Source organism: Myotis yumanensis, unplaced genomic scaffold (genome assembly GCF_028538775.1).
Source record: "Myotis yumanensis isolate MYYU_CA2020_CCGP unplaced genomic scaffold, mMyoYum1.0.hap1 SCAF_6, whole genome shotgun sequence".
Classification (NCBI taxonomy): domain Eukaryota; kingdom Metazoa; phylum Chordata; class Mammalia; order Chiroptera; family Vespertilionidae; genus Myotis; species Myotis yumanensis.
In genome coordinates, this window is record NW_027223757.1 from 59,086,301 (window position 1) to 59,108,337 (window position 22,037).

Consider the following 22,037-nt stretch of genomic DNA (forward strand, 5'->3'; position numbering starts at 1 on the left):
AGTGGTGAACTTTCAAAGCCTTTTCAATTTTAAGAGGACAGCTGGGAGAGAGACAACCAAGATGGCGGCATAGGTAAACACCTGAACTTACTGCTGCACACAACCACATTAAAACTACAACTAAAAGACAAAATGAATATCATCCAGAACCACAGGAAGGCTGGCTGAGTGAAAATTCTACAACTAGAAGGAAAGAGAAAAGCACATTGAGTCCGGTATGAGGTTCAGAGGTGTGGAAGTGTGGAGGTACGGAGGCGTGCGTGAAAAGGGCTGGCAACTGGGTACGCTGTTGTCTTTTTCAATCAGGTGGGAGATACAAGCTCCCGACTGCTTGAACTCCAGTTCCAGGCGAGAATCTGGGAATCCAGACTCATACGGGGAGAAACTGGGCTGTCTGGCATAGGGCCGTAACATGAGGGCAGCTTTCTCATGAAGGTGCTTGCAATGGTCATTGTTCCTGCACAGGGGTGTGGAACGCAGAGATGCAGGGACCACTTCGATGCAGAGCTGACTGGCAGCCACTGCTATTTGCTCCACCCTGGTGATTCCCTGAGACCCTGCCCCACCCAAGTTGTGTGCAGAGGCTTTTGCATACGACTGGCCTGGCCTTTCTCCGCCTAAAAACCTGTCAAACTGCAGCTTGGCCAGAGAACCCCAGAGCTTCCAAAAGAAGGCCTAAAGCTCATCAGCAGCCTGCATTGCTTCACAGCTGGGCCTCATCTGGGCACCTCCAAACCCCAAACAAAGAGAAGGAATCTGCAGATCTCTCTGTAGCTCCTGCTGGGTGGCCTCAGGCAATGGCTGACTTTGCACCTCCTTGGAGATCCAAGAGCCAGTGTACCCAGTGGTCAGAGTGAGACCATCCAGATTACAACACTTCACATCCAAAAGAGACACAGTCAGGGGCAGACTCAGTGAGCACCAAAGCCCCACTGAAGCAAGTCTTGCCCCAGAAGGGTGTCTCCAGCACAGAAGTTCTCCCATTATAGACACAACTGATTCTCACAGCCAATTAGCCTGGAGGTCAATTCCTCCCAGTGATACCAACAGCAATCAAGGCTTAACTACAACAAGACTGTGCACACGGTCCAAAAAGGGGTGCACCAAGAGTGTTTACCTCAGGTAATTAGGGACGCTGAGCCACTGGGCCCTATAGAACACTTAGCACACAAAGCCACTCTGTCAACACAGGGAAGCAGCCAAAATGCGGAGACAAAGAAACAGGTCCCAAATGACAGAAATGGAGGAAAGCAAACTACTGGATATAGAGTTCAAAGCTACGGTTATAAGGTTACTCAAGAATCTTCTGGAAACCTCCAAGAAATATATTGAGACCCTTAAGGATATGAAAAAGGACCAATTAGAAATTAAGCATACACTGACTGAAATAAAGAATAATATACAGAGACCCAACAGCAGACTAGAGGATCCCAAGAATCAAGACAAATATTTGAAATACAAAGAAGCAAAAAACACCCAACTGGAAAAGCAAAAGGAAAAAATAATACAAAAATATAAAGATAGTGCAAGGATCTTCTGGGACAACTTTAAGCGTACCAACATTCGAATTATAAGGGTGCCAGAAGAAGAGAGAGAGCAAGATATTGAAAACCTATGTGAAGAAATAATGGCAGAAAACTTCCCCCACCTGGTGAAAAAAAATAGACTTACAAGTCCAGGAAGTGCAGAGAACCCCAAACAAAAGGAATCCAAAGAGGACCACACCAAGACACATCATAATTAAAATGCCAAGAGCAAAAGACAAAGAGGGAATATTAAAAGCAGCAAGAGAAAAACAGTTACCTACAAGGGAGTACCCATACGACTGTCAGCTGATTTCTCAACAGAAACTATGCAGGCCAGAAGAGAATGGCAAGAAATATTCAAAGTAATGTATAGCAAGAACCTACAACCAAGATTACTCTACCCAGCAAAGCTATCATTTAGAATTGAAGGTCAGATAAAGAGCTTCACAGATAAGAAAAAGCTAAAGGAGTTCATCACTGCCAAACCAGTCTTATATGAAATGCTGAAAGGTATTCTTTAAGAAGATGAAGAAGAAGAAAAAGGTAAAGATAAAAATTATGAACAACAAAGTGACAACAAATACATATCTATCAACAAGTGAATCTAAAAATCAAGTGAATAAAAAATCTGACGAACAGAATAAACTGGTGAATATAATAGAATCAGGGGCATAGAAAGGGAATGGATTGACAATTCTCGGGGGGAAGAGGGTGTGGGGGTGCTGGAAGAGACTGGACAAAAATCATACACCTATAGACGAGGACAATAGGGGGGTTAAGGGCGGGGGGGATGGTGGGAACCGGGTGGAGGGGAGCTATGGGGGGAAAAAGGGGAACAACTGTAATAATCTGGACAATAAAGATTTATTTTTTAAAAAAAGAAGAAGAGGACAGCTGGATGTGCACATGAAGTCTGCCTGGCTAGACTCTCGCTTCTCTTGTTTCCCTTTACTGTACAGTCATTATGTAAATAGCTTGCTTCTTTTTGAAATGGAAGAATGATCACAATCATTCCTGAACTTGGGAAAGGCATAAACGTTTGCTTACCTGTTATAAAAGAAGAAAAATACAACTTGTTTTAATATTTATGGTGGAATCAGTTGTTTTTTTTCCTGGTATTCATTTGTCTTTTGCCTGGTAAAATAATCCATATTTTCCCTGGGGAACCACCACTCTTCCATTTTTTATCTACATGAGCCTGTGATCCAGGTTGGCCAATGTCAAACTCTTTTAGCCACCATGATCTTCTCAGGAAGGGCCCATGCTCCAAGCTGGTCCAATGAAAGTAAATCTGGGGGATTTCATAGAATTGTTGAGAAAATAAAAAAATTACCTTGACTAGGAACATCTGGAGATACTACATGGAGATAACATCCAAAAGGAAAGTGGAGCTGAGACATGGCAGGGGATGGGGTGGGATGGAGGCAGTAAAGGGAGAGGGAGAGAGACTGAAACAGAGACAGAGAACAGACCTAGTCTTGGGTATTTAGTTACATAAGCCAAAAAGTCATTCCTTGCTTAAGTCAGTATGAGGGGGTTTTCTGTCACTTACACCTAAATGAGTTCTAAAATAAAATATCCAGATGTGATGGCCTTTCTATATGCCAGGCACTCTGCCTGTCCTTGGAGACATGCAAGGATCAACACGACAGGGCTTCTCTGTAAAGGATGCTGCTCTAAACACTTCCAGTGACAGTTATGGAATCTCTACTTTTTCTAAGCAATATGTTTTTTTAAAAAGATTTTTGTAGATAAGAGAAAAAGAGAGGGAGAGAATCTATAAGGTGAAACTATCTATTCCTTAACTCCTAAAGAAGTAGCTACCACTTTAATGAAATGTTCTTTGGACAAGAAGAAGGGCTATTTTTATTTAAATGACAGACTTAGGCAGCAATCCTTGGAGAGAAACCTCCAGAGCCACTACACAGTTAATGGCACTAGACAGCCAAAGCTGCAGTTACATATTAATTCTAAAGGAATATCAGATAATCAGAAATAAGATTATACTGCTAGGCACTTGATTAAACATGGATTTTAGTATACATATATATATGTACACATATATTTGAAGGGGTAAACATTTTAGGTTATTATTGGCTTGTGCATGAAGAGATTTATCTATTTAAGATTTTTCTTGACTATTTCCATAAGATCCCTTCCTTTCCCAAATGTATACATGCATGCATACACCCCATACCAGTGGAAAGGAACAGTTATTCTCACGGACTATTTTAATATAAAATTTATATTTTAAAGCCCCTCAAAAACACGGTAGGCCAGTTTCAAACATTTCGTGAGAAGAGATGGTCTGTTGTTTTCTGGATGAAAGGGAGCATTGGAGATTGCCAATAATGACTAGTACTTAATGGGCCTTCTGAGTTCATGTACACAGAAGCATTTGTAATACAGTGAGGTCAGAACATAGTATTATTTAGAGAATTATAATGAATGGACATTCTCATTGCTCCAAGTTAGGAGTCATCAAAATCTGTGTCCATCTATGACTACCTTCCTGCATGCGCGCCACCCGTCACCACCACCACCGTGCTTGCCCCGACTCCCTCGCTCCCTGACAGAATCAGGTGGACAGGGTAGTCCACTGCATTCACTATTTCTGCTCTTGTTCTATACAGAGCTCTTTGGGGAGCAATGAGGGATACCTCTTCCTGCACAGACTCAGCCACGGGTATCCCACAACAGATCTGGCCGGGACTTCAAATCCTTTAGGAACCAGCTTTTCTAATACACCCTCAGTCATTTCCACCCAGGACACACCCCCAGTGCCAAGGGTACTGGTCTAAAAGGGGTGCTTGTGTAGGCCATCCACTGCGCCCAGAATTAGGTGTTCTGCTCAGCTGATAAGGCCTTGGCATTGAACCAGGGTCCCAGTGCACTCTGCTCCCATCTGGCAAACAGTAATTGCCCTCGCTGGCCACCTGGCCTCCACCAGGGCTTTGGAGCCCATCAGGCCATTTGACAGCTCGGAACCTGAAAGTGGAGGAACCCAAGTTGGACACTGATAGGCCTGGGGAGGACTGTGAGACCCCGTCTACGCACAGGGCCAGTGCCTGGAGCCAGACCCCGCAAACACCCAGTTATCTCCTCCCCTCTGCACCTGGGTGGCTTTTCCTTTTACATTTATATCCACATGAGGCTATTCTGGAGTTTATTCCTTCCCAAAAGGAAGCCAGCTCTAAAGGTGAGCTGACATTTTCATCATTAGAGACAGAAAACTGCCAATGATTTTTAAGTAAGTTTAAAAGAAAATATTACAACAATGCTTTGCCCGGCCCATTGTAAGAACTGAATAACTATTCACTTTTTTGTATTGTCATCATCATATCTGGCCTCACTCACTCCACAGAGGACTACAGGGCCTATTATGAGATAATATGACAATGCAGCTCTCAGTGTTGTGTGGGCTTTGCTGTCACATCTGTGCATTTTCTAACTGAGGGCCTCTAACTTCCACTAGAGTCCTAATGGCAGGCGACAGAGAACTCCCGCCCCATCATTTTGAGCTGACAATAGCTTTAAAAGCAGAAAGTCTTTTTCAAGTGTCACATTTTATTTTAAAAACTCACGTGACTTTTTGCATTTTACTCCATAGTATATTTATTTCCTTTAATACAAAAAGCGGTGATTTAAACTACTCAGCATTGAGTAAAACTGACCTGGACTTCAAATCCTTTACCAAGTGTCTTCTGGTTTATCACGACATGTACATTTATACCATTTTGAGAAACATGGTCTATGATGCAGGGATTTTAAATGTAAGCTAGGAAATATCCTTGGGGAGCAATAGCATCCTTGGGCATTCTATGTAGTTATTAGATCTCCCTCAAACACAAAGAAAGGGAATAAATTTGGGAACCATGGGTATGGAGGAGTCGCTGAAAATGTTAGCGACTCCATTCATCACCTCCCACCTGACAGGTGACAAAGCACATGTCTTGGCTGCACAGCTCCGGCCTCACAGCTCAGGAGCACTGAGGACACCCAGGGAACCAGCATGTGCCCGTCAGGCCATGACTGACAGAAACTGCCCACAATTGATCTAAGAAATAGTCATAAAAAGTAAAATACCAAATACCAATAATTGTGAGAGAGATCACTGTTAAGTTGAAATACATAAAATACTCAATATTTGGCCATTTTTTAAGTATAAAAATGGCAATCTCTGTGATCAACCTAATATTTCCCCAAAACTTACTGGCCTACAATGTGCACAACACTGGTTTTTAAGTAAAATATTACCACGGTAATCATAATGAGAATAGCACTTTCAGACTTTAAAATTTAAAGTGCACGCAATGAAAATTGTGGAAGTAGACAGTAAAACTTAGTGGATAATGCTGAACACAGAGACTGAGCATTGCATGTGATCATGGTTCCTAGTCAAGATCCTTTAGCACAATTTTGAGAAATGGTCCTGTGGATGCTGGTTGATCCAGCAGGCGTTAAGAAATAAAGCATCAGGACCAGAAGAAAAAGCCTTGAGCATTTCATGAAAACACTTGGAAAGATGAAGTTCCCGGTGCTCTTCGTGGCCATAGCAAAGTGCATTTATTCAACCATTCTATCAGTGTGAGATGGAGAGACAACTGAGGTTGTTTTACTCCTGTTTTCACCCGTTGCCAGACTATGAATTTCTCTTAGCATTATCCTTAGTAGGCAGCTTCGCACCCATAACAGATTTTTCAGACTCTTGTATTTAAACCAAGATCCATTGTTTCCTAACAATCACTTAAATTCCAGTCTTTATCTCAAATCTTAGGCTATGGATAGGAGTGGAACCACACAGGGACAGAGAAAGTAACCAAACTTAGTAGCACCAGTGACATAGGAAGAGCACAGTTTAGAGCACATAGATGCATTTAGGGCAGCATTTTTGTCATAAGCTAGCCCTTTCTACTTCTTTAGACTTTGAATTTTCAGGTCTGTGTTGGGTGGAGAGGAGAAATGGAGGCTCAGAAGTACCTATTTTGTAATCAAGGAGGAAAGCAGAGAATGTTTCTAAGCACATGTGAGAGTTTCTACATTCAGTCTGGTAGCCTTAGGTTAGCCTTGAATTTCAGATTTGCTGCCTTCATTCTTTCTTGAAGCTTATAACTTGAAATTTCAACTGACGAGGCAGAGAAAAACAAAACAAAGCAAAAAAAAAAAATCCCCAAACAACAACAAAACCAAGATCAGAAAAATATATAAACCACTAATAAAGATTTTTCTGATGGAAACATAACTGTCAAGTTAACAAATAGCTTGGCTTCCCATTATATCAGGAATTTGATCCAAATAAAAAACATTCTCTAGTTTCAAGTTTTAAACAAACACAGAAATTGAGAGAACAGTAAAAAACGACCTAGATTCAACATTTCAAAAAGTTTCCATCCCTGTCTTATTGATCCCTTTTATTATTGCTGAAGTATTTTAAAGCAAATCACAGCCCATGTCATTTTACTCCTACATATACTTCAGTATGCATCTCTTAAAAATTATGGATAGTTTCTTTCATAACTACAATGCCACTTGGGCAAACTTTTAAATGACAATCACTTAAAAATTAATACTTGTATTTACTCTCCACTTATGCTCTGCTACATTGCAAAAAAGAATATATGAGAAAAGGAAATAAAAACCAAAAGGAAAACAAGGGTAAGATAGCTGAATGAAACCAAGGGATACAGAAGTTCATATCCTAACCCTAAACCCAACCTCTGCTTCTTAGGGACCAGAGCAGAGAAAATTCTGGCAGTCACCCGATTCAGTGTGCATAAAGGAGAAACATCACCATTTCCTAGGAGAACATAGCTTTTCCTGTCTCTAAGGTCTCTGAGGAATTTCCCCTGGATATCTTCATGAAGAAGGCAGTGTGAGATTTATTGGGCAACATACTTTACAAAATCCCCCTAGTAAACACAAAAGAGTCTCTGTGCAGCCCCTTATTCCAGTGCCCTCCTTGCAAGCTAAGGCATAATGCTGATGTCCAACTGAGTAAAAATCATCCCAAAAGAGGCCAGGGCAGTGTGTCTTGTCCGCCTGGCGGCTGCGATACCCAAATACAGCATAAACCTCATTCACTTCAAATAAGCTTTTCATCTACCTCAAACTCCCCATGTCCCAATCCCCCCCATGAAATATACAGCCCTAATTTAAAAATCCAAATCCAGCTGTTACTGCTTTAAGTGCAGTTATCCATAGCAAGTCAATGTGACACCAAATGTGTCTTCCCAATCATTCATCATTTGTGAATTTGGTCCAGCCCCTGGATTCCCCACCCCACCCCCACCCCCACCTTGTTCAGGAGAATTGCAAATGCCAAAGGCAATCAATCTAGAAGCAAATCAATGTGAACAGCTGTCAATGGGAAGAGCTTACCCTGCAGCTATCTTTTTTTTTTTTTTTTTAAATAGCAACTGAGCTTGTCTTTCCAACAGATGACCAAATATCCACGTACTAAAGGCGCTGCCTCCCCTCAGCTTTTAAAATTCTTTTTTCTTATGCAAGGCTAGATTTGCAGTTTCCAAGCTGCAGGAACAGCTTGAGGCTGGGGGCGCTGTCCTGCCCTGTCAGCCGCAGGAAGCAGGCAGCTCCTGCGAGCTCGGCTCCTGCACCTGCACCCTGCTGCATTGATCCTCCGTAAGCCGTAAGCGCTGTGGCTCCTCAACAATCCACAACCTGCCATCAATATCTCCGTGGAGGGAAGTATTTCTCAAATGCAATTTCTTTGTGTCTTTAGTGTGTGTGACATAGCTCATCATGCTTTCAAAGATTTCCTCCTGGCTTCTGCTAACAGCCTTAGCTTGCTTTCTGCAGTTCTGTTCATCACGCAGCTAAATAAATCTGTCTGATGTTGCCGTCTCTCAGAAATCCCACCAGAAAACAAGCTGCAATTGTATATTTAGGTGAGCTGACATCAAGGAGCAACGAGAAAAAACAATCTCAATAAATGGGAAGAAAATTTGAATGCACAAATATTTTCTTGTCAAACTAAAAAAAAGGAAAGAAAACAAAAATATTTGGGGAAATTTGAACATACCCACAATGGTGAAACATGTCCTGCTCCCACACGGCTTATTTCCTAAGCATAACATTCCTATTTTAAAATTGTAGCAACAGATCCAAGAAACAAATGTCTTTGAAAATTCCATTTGGTGGTAGCATCACTGTATGCATTTCAGCTTTTTCTTTCCTACTGAAAATTATTGTAAACAGCATGAAAAATGTCAGGGCAGGAAACAGAATGTAAGTTATGGATGGTCTTAGAAAAACAGGGGGATAAAAATGTTTATGAAATATTATGCTCAAATGACTAATGTTAATATTTAAGTAAAAGTATTCCCTGTAGGCAAGAAAATAAGTAAGATGCCTACAGAGTAATAAATAAAATCACAGTAGCAGGGGACATAAAGTTAGAAAAGTCAATAATATTTCTAGATGATTTTGGGAAGTTGGAAGAGAGAATATCTTACAACAGGATAAAATTTGTTAATATTTCCCAGGAACTGGAATTTTGTTTGTCTTCCAGAATTATTAGGCGTTTTGTTGTAGTTGGCCAGAAACATCCAGATCATTACCTCTATTTCCTGTGTCACTTCGCTGAAATCTTAGTTCTTATCCTCTTACACTGTTTCCCACATACCCATCCAACCTCACTTTTAGATTTCCATTTATGATTAACAGTACTTTATGTTTCCTAAATGCAGTCCTTTATTAGGAGTCTTTCCTATCAAAAAGTCTAGATGCTGAATCCTACTTTCCTGTGTTTTCTTAGACATTTGCTTTTCTAAATTCCAAAGCCCCAAGTATCTCACAAGTGCCTCACCGTCACTCCATTCTAACTGAACGTCCCTTGTTAGTATTGTGGTCAGTACCCAGGGAAGTTACAATATCATACAATCTAGGAATTCACAATAGAATTTAAAAAAGAAAACAATTTAGGCTAACATGGAAATACTCACCTGAAAGAGGTGACATTCAAGCTCCCTGTTAAAGAAAAGGAAGGGTTTAGGTACAGAGAACAGAGGAGGCTGTTTCATACAGAAAGGATGCTATGTTAACTACTGGGCTGCAGGGGGAAACTTGGACACTAGAGGGATGCCTGGCATGCTGATGATGGTTATAAAAGCCACACAGCTGACAGAGTCCAGTGCAAGTTCTGGAAGGCGTTGTCTTGGACATGCCCTCTTTAGTTGCGCTGGAGGAAAGCAGAGCCATTTACCCACTGAATGCACACACCCAAAACCGCACCAGAAGAGACAGGCCCCGGAGATCAGGGCACATGAGCAGCCACTCCAGGGAAGCTCTGAGCATGATTAAAGTGCTTGGTAATGAAATGTTCCACACCAGTTTAGATGCTCCATTGCACTGCCTACCCAACTCTTCCAATGCAGAGAGCCCTTCTGGAACTCATCAGCATCTCCATCTACCATTGCCGAGTCTTCCTCATCTTAATTAAGGGCTTCTTATTCTTAATTGCCTAAGTCTCTCCGGGGAAGTCTCAGCACACAAATCACAGATTGATTTGTTTGTGGCAGAACAAAATTACTGTTTTCCCTTTAGTTTTAAATTCTCTTCTAAATACCTATAAGAATCTATGATTGGGGTTATTCTTCAGATAAAGTTGTAGCATATTACAGGAAGGGATATTCTTAATGACCTACTTCATCTGTGGCCTCACCATGGGTAGAGAATACCAACTTTTACAATCAGGCTCCAACTTTGAAATAAAGAGAGGAATAAGGGTTAGAGAAAAGCCTTAAATTCCCTATGTGATACTCTAATTTGGAGTAATAAAAGAGGGTTAATATTCCCCAGAACCCTTCATGTCTTTTTTTCAGCTTTATTGAGATATAATTGACATACAACATTGTGTAAAAGTGTATAATATGATTATTTGATATGTATATATTGTAAAATGTAGTTAACACAATAAGGTTAGTTAACACAATTACTCACATAATTACCATTTTCTTGTTATAGTGAGACTAGAGGCCCAGTGCACAAATTTGTGCATGGGTGGGGTCTGACCCACCCACCCTGATCAGGGTTGATCAAGCCGGGCCAGTGGGGGGCGGGGGGGGGGCGGGGGTGGGGGAGGATGACTCTGGAGGTTGACTGGCCAGCCCCGCCCCAATCAGGGAGGGCAGTTGGCCAGATGGCCCCATCCCTTGATTGAAGTCCCAGTTAAACTCCTGGTCCAGGGGACAATTTGCATATTAGCCTTTTATTATATAGGATTATTATCTACTCTCACAGCAATTTTCAAATATACAATATAATACTGTTAAGTATAGTCACCATGCCCTATATTAGATTGCTGGAACTCATTTACCTTATAACAAAGTTTGTGCCCTTTGACAAACACCTCTCCATTCCTCCCTGTACCTCAGCCCCTGGCAACCACCATTCTACTCTCTGTTTGATGTTTTTAATGTTTTTAGATTCTACATATGTGATATTAGACAGTATTTATATTTCTCTGTGTGACTTATTTTACTTAGCATAATACCTTCGAGGTCATCCATGTTGTTGTAAATGGCAGGCATTCCTTCTTTCATGAATAATACTTAATTATTATGCATATATATAATCTCAAATTTTCTTTATCCAGGCATCTGTTGATGGACACCTAGATGATCTCCATGTCTTATTTATGTGAATAATGCTGCAATGAACATGAGTTACAAGTATCTCTTCAAGATACTGATTTTATTTCCTTCAAGTATAGACCCAGAATTGGAATTGCTGGGTCATATGTTAACTCTGTTTTTAAATTTTTTTTGAGGAATCACCATACTATTTTCCATATTCCCTGTACTAATTTATAGTTCCACCAACAGTGCATCACAGTTCACTTTTCCTCACATGCTCCCCAGCATTTGTTAGCTCTCATCTTTTTTATAACAGCCATTCTAACAGGTGCGAGATTATATCTCATTATGGCTTTAATTTGCATTTGATTAGTGATGTTGAGTACCTTCTTATATATTTGTTACCCATTTGTGTGTCTTCTTTGGGAAAATGTCTATTCAAACCCTCTGTCCATTTTCTAATTGCATTGTTTGTTGTTCTTTGCTATTATGAGTTCCTTATATATTTTTTATATTAACCCCTTATCAGATATGTGGTTTGAGAAGATTTTCTCCCATTCCATCAGTTTTCCCTTGCATTTTGTTGATTATTTTGCAGTGCAGCTGTAGTTTGGTGTAGTCTCACTTGTTGATTTCGCTTGTTGCCTGTACTTTTGATGTCATATCAAAAAATCATTATTACCAAGACTGATATCAAGGAGCTTTTTCCTATGGTTTCTTCTAGGAATTTTATGGTTTCAGGTCTTATATTTAAGTCTTTAATCCATTTTGAGTTAATTTTTGTGAGTGGGGTAAAATTGGAGTCCTATTTCATTCTTTGTATGTAAATATCCAGTTTTACCAATACCACTTATTGAAGAGACTATCCTTTCCCATTAAGTATTCTTGACTTTTGTAAAATATTAGTTGATCATATATGCATGAATTTATTTCTAGGTTCTCAATTCTGTTCCATTGGTCAGATGATGTTTTTATGTCAATACTATACTATAGGTTTATAATATAGTTTGAAATCAGAAAGTGTGATGCCTCCAGCTTTGTTCTTTCTTAAGATTGCTATGGCTATTTGGTGTCTTTTCTTGTTCCATATGAATTTTAGGATTTTTTCTATTTCTGTGAGGTTTTTCATTATTGATTCAATCTCCTTGTTATTGGTCTGTTCATATTTTCTATTTCTTCATGATTCAGACTTGGTAGGTAGTATATTTCTAGGAATTTATCCATTTCTTCCAGGTTGTCCAATACATTGGCATATAATTTTTCATAGTAGTCCCTTATTATCTTCTGTTTTTCTGTGGTATCACTTGTAATATCTCTTTCATTTATAATTATATTTATTTGAATTCTCTTTCTTTCTTGGTAAGTTTAAAGATTTATCCATTTTGTTTATCTTTTAAAAAATCAACTAGTTTCTGATCTTTTCTGTTGTTTTTCTGTTCCATTTTATTCATTTCTTCTCTGATCTTTGCTAAATCCTTCCTTCTGCTAACTTTGAACTTAGTTTGTTCTTATTTTTCTAGTTTCTTGAGGTATAAAGTTAGGTTGTATATTTGAGATTCTTTTTTTCTAAATATAGGTATTTATCACCATAAACTTCCCTCAGCACTGCTTTTGCTGTATCTTATAAATTTTGATATGTTTTGCTTTCTTTTATATTTGTTTTAACATGTTTTGATTTTTCTTTTGATTTCATCTTTAATCAATTGTTTGTTCATGCATATGTTGTTTAATTTCCATATATTTGTTTTTTTTTTTGTTTTCTCCATTATTGATTTTCAGACCAGTGTGTTTAGAAAAGATACTTGGTATAATTTCAATCTTTTAAAATTTGCTGACACTTGTTTTGTGACTTAACATACATTTTTCCTGGAGAATACTTGTGTGTGCTTGAGAGGAATGTATATTCTGCTACTGTTTGATGAAATGCTCTGTATATGTCTTTTAGGTTCATTTTTTCTATAGTGTTGTTCAAGTATTTTGTTTCCTTATTGATTTTCTGTCTGGATGATCTATCCATTGTTGAAATGGATACTACTATTGTATTTCTTTCTATTACTCCTTTCACATCTCTTAGTGTTTGCTCAATACATTTTTGTGCTCCAATGTTAGGTGCATATATATTTATGATTGTTATATTCTCTTGATGAATTGACCCCTTTATCATTATATAATCACCTTCTCTGTCTCTTGTTACAGACTGAAAGTCTATTTTGGTTGGTATAAATATAGCTACCCCTGCTCTCTTTTGTTTTCTATCTGTATGAAATATATTTTTTCATTCCTTCACTTTGAGCCTGTGTGTGTCCTTGAAGTTGAAGTGAGTCTGTTGTAGGAAGCATAAAGTTGATTCTTCTTTTTGAAAAATTCATTCATCCACTCTATTTGGTTGGAGAATTTTATTCACTTACATTTAAAATAATTATTGTTAAATAAGGACTATTACTATCTCATTAATTATTTTTTGGCTGTTCTGTAGTTCCATTGTTCTTTTCTTCTACTCTTGCTCTTCTTCTTTATGAAATGATGACTTTTCATGGTATACTTTGATTTCTTTCTCTTGTATTTTATATAGGTTTTTATTTTGTTGTTACCCTCTGATTTACTTGAAGCATCTTATAACAGTTCCTTTTAAACTGATAATTTAACTTCGATCACATACAGACATTCTTCCCTTTTACTCCACCTTCCCACATTTTATCTTTTTGATGTCATACTTGTCATCTTTTTATATTATATATCCATTAAGACATTATTAAAGATTAAAAAACCCCAAAAAGTTTCAATAACAGATAATAGCACTGACAGATGTGGGAGCCCTGGCTGTTGGCATGTACTACCATGGCATCACAGTCTTCTTTGTATGTACACCTGCAATGGAAGCCAGCGACAGGTGCAGGCTGATGGTGTGCAAATACAGAGCTGGAGTGGTTACCCCACGCACACACACAGTGATGGGTGTCGGCTCTGGGGGTCTAGGCTGGTGTCCTGCGCCCAAACAGCTGCAGAAACCTGGGCCACGGTTGTGGTTTTCAGACTCTGGTGGATGCAGGAGAAAGATGGGAACTGAGTGACACTCAGGAAGTTGGTGTTAGCAAACACAAGTACCTGTGGGGTAAAAGCTGGTAATATCTGCAAGGGATCCACTTGAGCAACAAAGGAAAACAGCTTTTTTGGTGGTGGGTTTCTTCAATGGCAAAAGCTTCAGAGGTTGCTCTGACTGATTTGGCTCAGTGGATAGAGCGTTGGCCTGCGGACTGAAGGGTCCCAGGTTCGATTCCCGTCAAGGGCATGTACCTTGGTTGCGGGCACATCCCCAGTAGGGGGTGTGCAGGAGCAGCTGTTCAATGTTTCTCTCTCATCAATGTTTCTACCTCTCTATTCCTCTCCCTTCCTTTCTGTGAAAAATCAATAAAATATATTTTTTAAAAAAAGCTTCAGAGGTCATCTGCAAAGCAGGTCACTGGTAACCTCAGTTGCTCATACCTTGTGGCTTTTTTTCCTTGTTCCTAGCCATCTCTTATCTCAGCTTTGCCTGTCTCCAGCTCAGGTGACACTAAGTGGAACCTTCATGCTGTGCCCTGAAGGCTGGGGAAACTAGTCCCTCACCCAGCTCTTTCTTTCCCTGCAAGGGGAACTCTTTCCACCTGGGGAATGCACTCGTGGTCCTAAGCTATGCCCGCATGGGAGATTGATGGATGCAGGAAAAATAAAGCTGTTCTTCCTTCCTTTTGTGCTGTTATTCTCGGGTCTTGTTTTCATTTCTTGCTCAAGTTTCTTAAGTGGATGCCAGAGCTGGTTTTGTTTAGGAATAGCTGTCTAATTGTTGATCCTTTTGTGGTAACAGAGGCTGGGGTCTCCTACTCCTCTGTCTTGGTGATACCATTCTAGAATTGGGTTGTTTCCTCCTCTCAGAAAGGACAGAGTCCTCCCACATGGAATCTAACACCTGGAAGCCTTCATGTGCTTTTCTGTGGCTGCAGAGTATGACGAGTATCCTGGAAAATCGGTTGTCCCAAGGGACTCTCTTTATGGCAGAAAAGTATCTTCCTTAAGCCCAATACCACTATTCCAGCTGCTTCACCAACAATAAGTATCTCCACGTGAGCATAGCGGGAGGTCTGTAGGACTGTTTGTCTTGCAGTGAAACACTTATCAGTTTTTCTGCCATTTTTCCAGCTAGCCAGTATCAAGGACTTTACATTCTGGGTTAAAATGAGCAGCAAGACACCAAACCATTATTTTAAAGTCTGGCCGCCATTCCAGAAATGTAGGAATTAAAAAGATTCTTTTGAGGAGGGACTTTTAAGTATTGCAGATGTCATTTGGGTATCAGCTACACATCCTGGGGCATATTTCTAGTTGAAATAGCGAGAAATTATATACCAACTCTTCTTAGAATTGGCCTAGCAGGGATCTCTCATTCATATCCTATCATTTGGGGTACCAGTTCTGTAAAAAGAGATCGGCTCCAAGGTGCCCAGTAATGACAACTGATATCAACTATCTGCATGCTAACTTCAGTCAGAATACCCCATATTTTAGTGCTAGATGTGTTTGAGCTCTGCACACCTGTGATATGATTTAATCATTCTAATAATCTTTTGTTCATCTTTTTCTGCTCTGTCTCTTTTAATGGTTACTGACCAAAACACAATGAACACAGAGCTCCTAGCAATGAATATGTCCCAGGAAACTCAGTTCCCTGGCTTCTGCCTTGGCTTAGCATCTACAAATGCCTGTGACTCAGACAGTCTCCCACCAAGGCTGGTTTTCAGCTGCTTGTTTCTGTGGTGTGATCAAGGCATTGGATGTGCCCAGATCCCAAGGGCCTTTCTCTGTCCTAGACATTCCAATCTAATCAGTATGAAAAACATCCACCATAGTAAATGCCACTTTAATTATAAGCTTGCTCCAACTGGATTAGAATCAAAATAAGCATGCTTAAGACAAAAATTAGATCTGAAAAGCAAAATAAGTCACTGAGCTTCTGAGACAGGAGTCCATTTTTATTTCACAATTAAGTAATGTTCTTTTCAAATTCTTATTTTAATATTCTCATTTCCACCATAAACCTACACCACCATCCAATCCCATACCTTATTCCTTAAGTAATCATTTCCTTTTTACTCATATTTTATTTACCTCTCTGGTATCACTTCAGATTTACTGCCTCTCTTCTCTCCCTTTTTTAAAATCCTTACCCAAGGATATGTTTTTACTGACTTTTTTTGAGAGAGAGATAGAGGAAGGGAGAGAAAGAGAGAGAAAAATATTGATGTGAGAGAAAACATCAATCAGTTGTCTCTCACATGCACCCTGACCAGGGATCAAGTCTGTAACCTAGGTGTATGCCCTGACCGGGAATCAAACCTGCAACCTTTTGACGTATGGGATTATGTTCTAACCAACTAAGCCACCCAGCAAAGGCAACGGCCTCCTTCCTCTTCAGGGCACTCAAAGTTTTGGATACAGAGGCTTATAAGCATTGCAGAGAAGCCCTAACAGTAGAGGCTAGTAAGGAGTGATAAACAGTGGCTTTAGAGCTAGACTTGCTTTCAAATAATGGCTCCAACACTTAGTTGTATTATCATTTGCACACAATATTTATCTCTCTAAGCTTCAATTTCCTTATTCATGAAATAGGAAGAAATCATACTTACTTCACAAGGTGATTGTAAGGATAAATGCAATAATGTAGGTAATGCCTTGACACATGCAGTAATATTACTGGACAAATGCTACTTATTGATATGAGTAAGAGGATGTCACCAGATCTACGCATAAATCTGGAATCAGGAAGACTCGAGTTTGGATCCCAGATCTGGCTCCTAAGAGTTGCAAGACCCTGGGCAAGTTGTTTAACTTCTCTCTGCTCTGTTGGCTCTTTGGCAAAATGGGGATAAAACACCTGTCCTGTGGGGATCATTTTTGGATACTGTTTATTAATACAAGCTTCTTCCAAAAGATAAATGTCAGGCTGTACTTGTATATATATAGTAAAGTGACCTCCATACACCTTTCTCTGAAATGCCCTGGTAATGAGAAATAAACATGACCATCATGTTATAAAGGTTTCCAGGGGTAGTTACTCTTGTTCTATCCCCATGGCCATAAATAATACCTTCTACTCAAATAATTCAGTATCAGATTTTTTGCTTTAGGTGAAATTCTCTGTGATTAAATAGGCAGAGTTATGAACAAGTTTTCTCTGCTTTGTATACATTCTACAGATTCTGATTACAGCAGGAAAGCACCCAGTGTGGCTGAACCTAGGTTGAGGCTGCAGGCAGACTCCAGAATCACAGTGACTTAGTGAAGAACCAAATCCCTTAGATGTTCCAAATATGGGATTCTTTTTTCTAGTTGGAGGTAAAAATACTACCTAGGAACCAGCTACATTGTAACAGGATATGCAGAAGAGAGCCAGTGAGCTATTTATTTTACCATTAGCAAAGGGCCTGGTGGTAAATTTTATTATTGTCCCCAATTATTTGCAGCTGTTCTCTGTGAGGGACTTTCCTACCCCATCAACATCAGGTTTCATGTGACTTGATTTGGCCAATGAAATGTAAGCAGCATGTTCACAGAAGCTTTGAGTCACTGGTCACTTTTTGCTCCTAGGAATTCCTTCAAAGAACCCTCCCTAATAATTCCCTATGTGTGGCAGAAGTACATGATGGTCACTGGACTGGACTGGCCCCTTCTTGGCAATGCTGCAGAGATAAGCAGGGCATGCCCAGCATTTCACTGTAGAATGTAGGAACACATGGTCCTCGAGTTTGGTTTTCAATCAACACAAACACACACACCCTTCATATATTGACTTTTTCTAGAATGTTGAGTTAATTCTCCTGTCTTTTGTTATCTGCTGTGAGATAATTTAGCATCTTAATGCAGTTGGAAAATGTGGTGCAAATGATACTGTAGTAAATGAAAGAACTTCATCAACTTCTAATTAGAAATTGAATCACTATGTGGACAGCATAATAAAATAGCCTGCTCTCAGTAATCTACAACTGAAATTGGTTCAGGGAAGACTTTATTGAAAGGATAAGATTTAAAGGCTCTAATTAAATTTACTTAAAAAAAAGTAACTCCCTAACTTCTGGACTAGCACTGTCCAATAAAAATGTTACATAATGACATAATAATTCTATAATTATACTCTCTAATATGGTATCCACTAGCCATATGTGGCTATTGAACATTTGAAATGTGCTAGTACAACTGAGGAGCTAAATTTTAAATTTAATTTCATTTATACTTAAATTTAAATAACTATATATGGCTAGTAGCTACTGAACTAGAAAGTTCACCTTTGATCCTACATTGGAAGAATATATTTTCTTAATAGTTGAAGTATTCTTTCATGCTACTATGTTTGGCACTAAGGAAGTTATAGGTATGCATATGCATGTGTGTGTATGTATATGTCTATATCTATCTAGTTATCTCTCTATCCCTGCCATTAGCAGACAACCTCACCCTGTTATGTTTATATTAGGCAGCCATATCATTGTAGATCCAAGAAAGCATGGACTGTTTGTTTCAGACTCATATGGATCCTCTCAACAGAGATCCCATTTAACTTTATGAAGCCAATTTTACAATAAAGCATTTCCCTAAGATCATCGCAACATGCAAACAAATAGTACCACATCCTAGAATCATAAGTTAAAGATGTTCTTACTTAGTTCATCCATTGATCTGGAAAGAACCACTACCAAATCATCCTGACAGCTTACAATATTATATTTTCAAATCTCTGTACTTCAGCTCTCCATCTTTATACTGAAAATTAGACTCCCAAGTTCTTCAAACAACCAGATTTTAGTTGCCCCAGTCATTGAATTGAAACTTAACTATATTTTTATCTACTATATAACAAAGGAGTTTATATCCCCCATTTTCAAAAGATTCATCTTCCTGCAAAGATTTTATATTCTGAGATGTACTATGATTGTTAAAACCATGGTATTTGAAAAATAATAATACCTAATTGTGAAGATATAATTATTTGGGAAGGCTGGAGGTTGATGTTTCACTAGGGACACTTGGACACTGGTTCTTTTTATGTTCTGTGGCTATGGCCTTCCTGGTGGCCTTTCTCAGGAGCAGAGACTAGGGAAATCTTTGCCAAGAAAGGCCACTTTGGTCACAGCCTCAGAGAGGTTCTTTATCATTGGGCAATTGACTAAGACATTTAATGTATTCTTGACAAGAATGTGGTGTGTTCTCTTTCCCTTAATTATAGAGCATTAGAAAGACCTGGCTCTACTTCCCACTGACACTGTGAGAATTAATTCATTGTGAGTACCTAGCATAGCAACTAATATCATACTCCTGGTAAATGATTATTGATGTTTTGTTTTTATTGAATTCTAAAATTAAAATATAATTTTACTCAAGGAACAAAAAGGCTTCTAAGAAGAATATATCCTTTGGAATAAAGTAGAAGACTGTTCAATAGGAAGAGACGGATATACACCAAGTATATCAATACCAAAAGTACTCCCAAATGCAAGGCTTTGTAGTTTTCTATTAAAAACAAAATAGAAGGGAATAACTAGTAAAAGTCAGGCTCTCTTCTACAGACAAGCTAGGCATGATCACCCTTGATCTCTATTCACCTGAGAAAAGGAAGCTAGAGAGAATATAAAGAAGAAAAGCTGAGGCACTTGAAGTTTCCATAGTCTGTGATTGTTCACATGCCAGATCCTGGAACTGCTTCCCAATTTCATCTCCAGTTTCCCTCAGCCCAAGTAGGATGTGTTCTTAAAACTCTAAGGCACCTGCCCCTATGAGCAATGTGAGCAGTGGGTCACAGGAAGCTCTCAGAGAGGTTTTAGGGGTCCTCTCTGCAGAGGCCCGTGCTAGTCATCAAGTTTTCCCACAATAGAGAAGTAATGCTGCCAGGAGAACTAGACATATGTAGGGTCACACATTTGAGTCAGATTTTCTTAACTTGAGAACTAAGTTGGACAGCTTTAAAAATGTATTAACTCTTTCAAACAGTAACCTGAAAGAGATAATGCCATTTTCCAAACTGGCTGACCAGCATCTGGATCTGACTTAAGCAATAAAGAATTCAATTTTATAGCAAGAGAATAATATATAATAGCAGATATTTTACAATGTAAGCTATCAATCTTACAAGGGGTATAACTAATGTAAGATGACAAATCAAGATTATTTTTCAAAATATAAATAGAGCAGGAATCTGAAAGATTGAATTTATCAGGAATATGTTATGTATTTGTTGTCTTTATTGTCCAGAGAAAAATGTGAAACTGTGCAGCTAAAGCATCAACGTGATTGCTTAATGATGGTTAACATTTAAGACTTTGCTCTGGGGGAAATAAAGTGGAAATTTAAATAGTATTGCAATTTGCCATTAGTGCAGTTTTCACTGTTTATTTCCAAATGAGGACACCAGTGAAAGACAATGCGGAACCTGCTCGGACCATATTACATTCAGTCAAATCCTCTTCCTTTTTTATTGATTCCGTAGATACACGCTGCTTTAACACCACATATGGCTTTGTTTTTAAGCTCTTAAAGAAACTTTAAAGTTTTCCTATTTAGCCAATATTCCTATAATCCTTGAATACAGAATGTCTTCCTGTGCATAGAAACACAGATATATTTTCTCTTCACCAAGCAGAACAGCAATTTATTCCACATTGCAGTCATCTCCCCTAAGAATATATTGACTCTCCTCAATGCTGAAAATATACACCCCTGACCCTTGTTAGATTCTCAACCCCAGGAAAGGGTCTACTATCCTGTGAGATGAGTCTAATTACATTTTAGGGCATATTCCCATGCTAGAAATAAGACAAGAGCTCAAGCATAATAACAATAGTAATCATCAGAGCAGTTATTTAAATTAATGCTTTCAATCAAGCACCCTAAATAAACATCATACTGCAAAAAATAGAATTTAAATTTAAATGAACATTCCACCCCACTAAATAAAACAAACAGGTGGGTGGGAGTGACATTGACAAAGATCCTTTTACTTTACCCATGTAAACATCAGACTAGTTTTTCTCCCTGGGCTTGCTTTTCTTTCTTTGGCCTGACAATTCTGATTCTTCAGCCTCCTCATGAAAAAGAGAAACATTCCCTTGAAGATGAACTAAATTCATCAGCAAATGAAATTACATTCATTTGATAAAATGCTAAACGGAAAAAGGCAGGTTTATTTTAAGCCGTCAACAGGCTGTTTTAGTTAATCATGCACAGTGCAGAAGACAGGAGTTCGGTTGCTAAGAAAATGGTTGGCATGCTTCCAGGAGATCCATGTGATGTGAAATGCATCTGCTCCTTTTAACAGTGAAACAGAAAAAAATAAAATAAACAATTCAGGGTATATTTGGTGAGTCACTGTGGAACACAGGGCCAAAATAACTCAAGTGTTGTCAGTTTATTTTATGCAACCTTATTGTTGTGGTGTTAGCCTTTTCTTATAATTAAAAAATATTCATTTTCACAGAAAATTGATACATATTTATTATAGATAAATTGAAAAGTATAAAATAAGAAATTTACAATCTGCTATAGCACACACACAAACATGAATACCGGTATCTACAGTCTTTGATGCATGCAAACAGGGGCTCATTATTTGCTGAATGAATTAATATAAATTTTGTTTACATATATGGGATTGCACTGTATTTGCATTTTTTAAAAAAAGGTTTTTATTGATTTAGAGAGAGAGAGGAAGGGAGAGGGAGAAAGAGATATTGATGAGAGAGAAACATCCACTGGCTGCCTCCTGCATGCCCTCTACTGGGGATCGAGCCCACAAACCAGGCATGTGCTCTGACCAGGAATCAACCCAGGACCTCTTGGTGCGTGGGACAGCATGGAGCCACACTGGCAGGGCTGTCTTTACTTTTATAACCTGTGT

General features: G+C 38.9%; 1 long non-coding RNA gene across 2 annotated transcripts in view; it reads right to left on the reverse strand.

The window, feature by feature from the left end:
* LOC139012371 (uncharacterized) overlaps positions 1–21,324 on the reverse strand; it is a 64,785-nt gene extending 43,461 nt beyond the window's left edge. The window contains exon 1 of one of the 2 annotated variants that reach the window (XR_011471854.1): positions 21,147–21,324. This is a non-coding gene — a long non-coding RNA (uncharacterized lncRNA). Of the gene's footprint in view, positions 1–9,487; positions 9,583–21,146 lie in introns of those variants that run through there. The other variant, XR_011471853.1, reaches the window with a different exon arrangement.
* Positions 21,325–22,037: the final 713 nt, after the last annotated feature.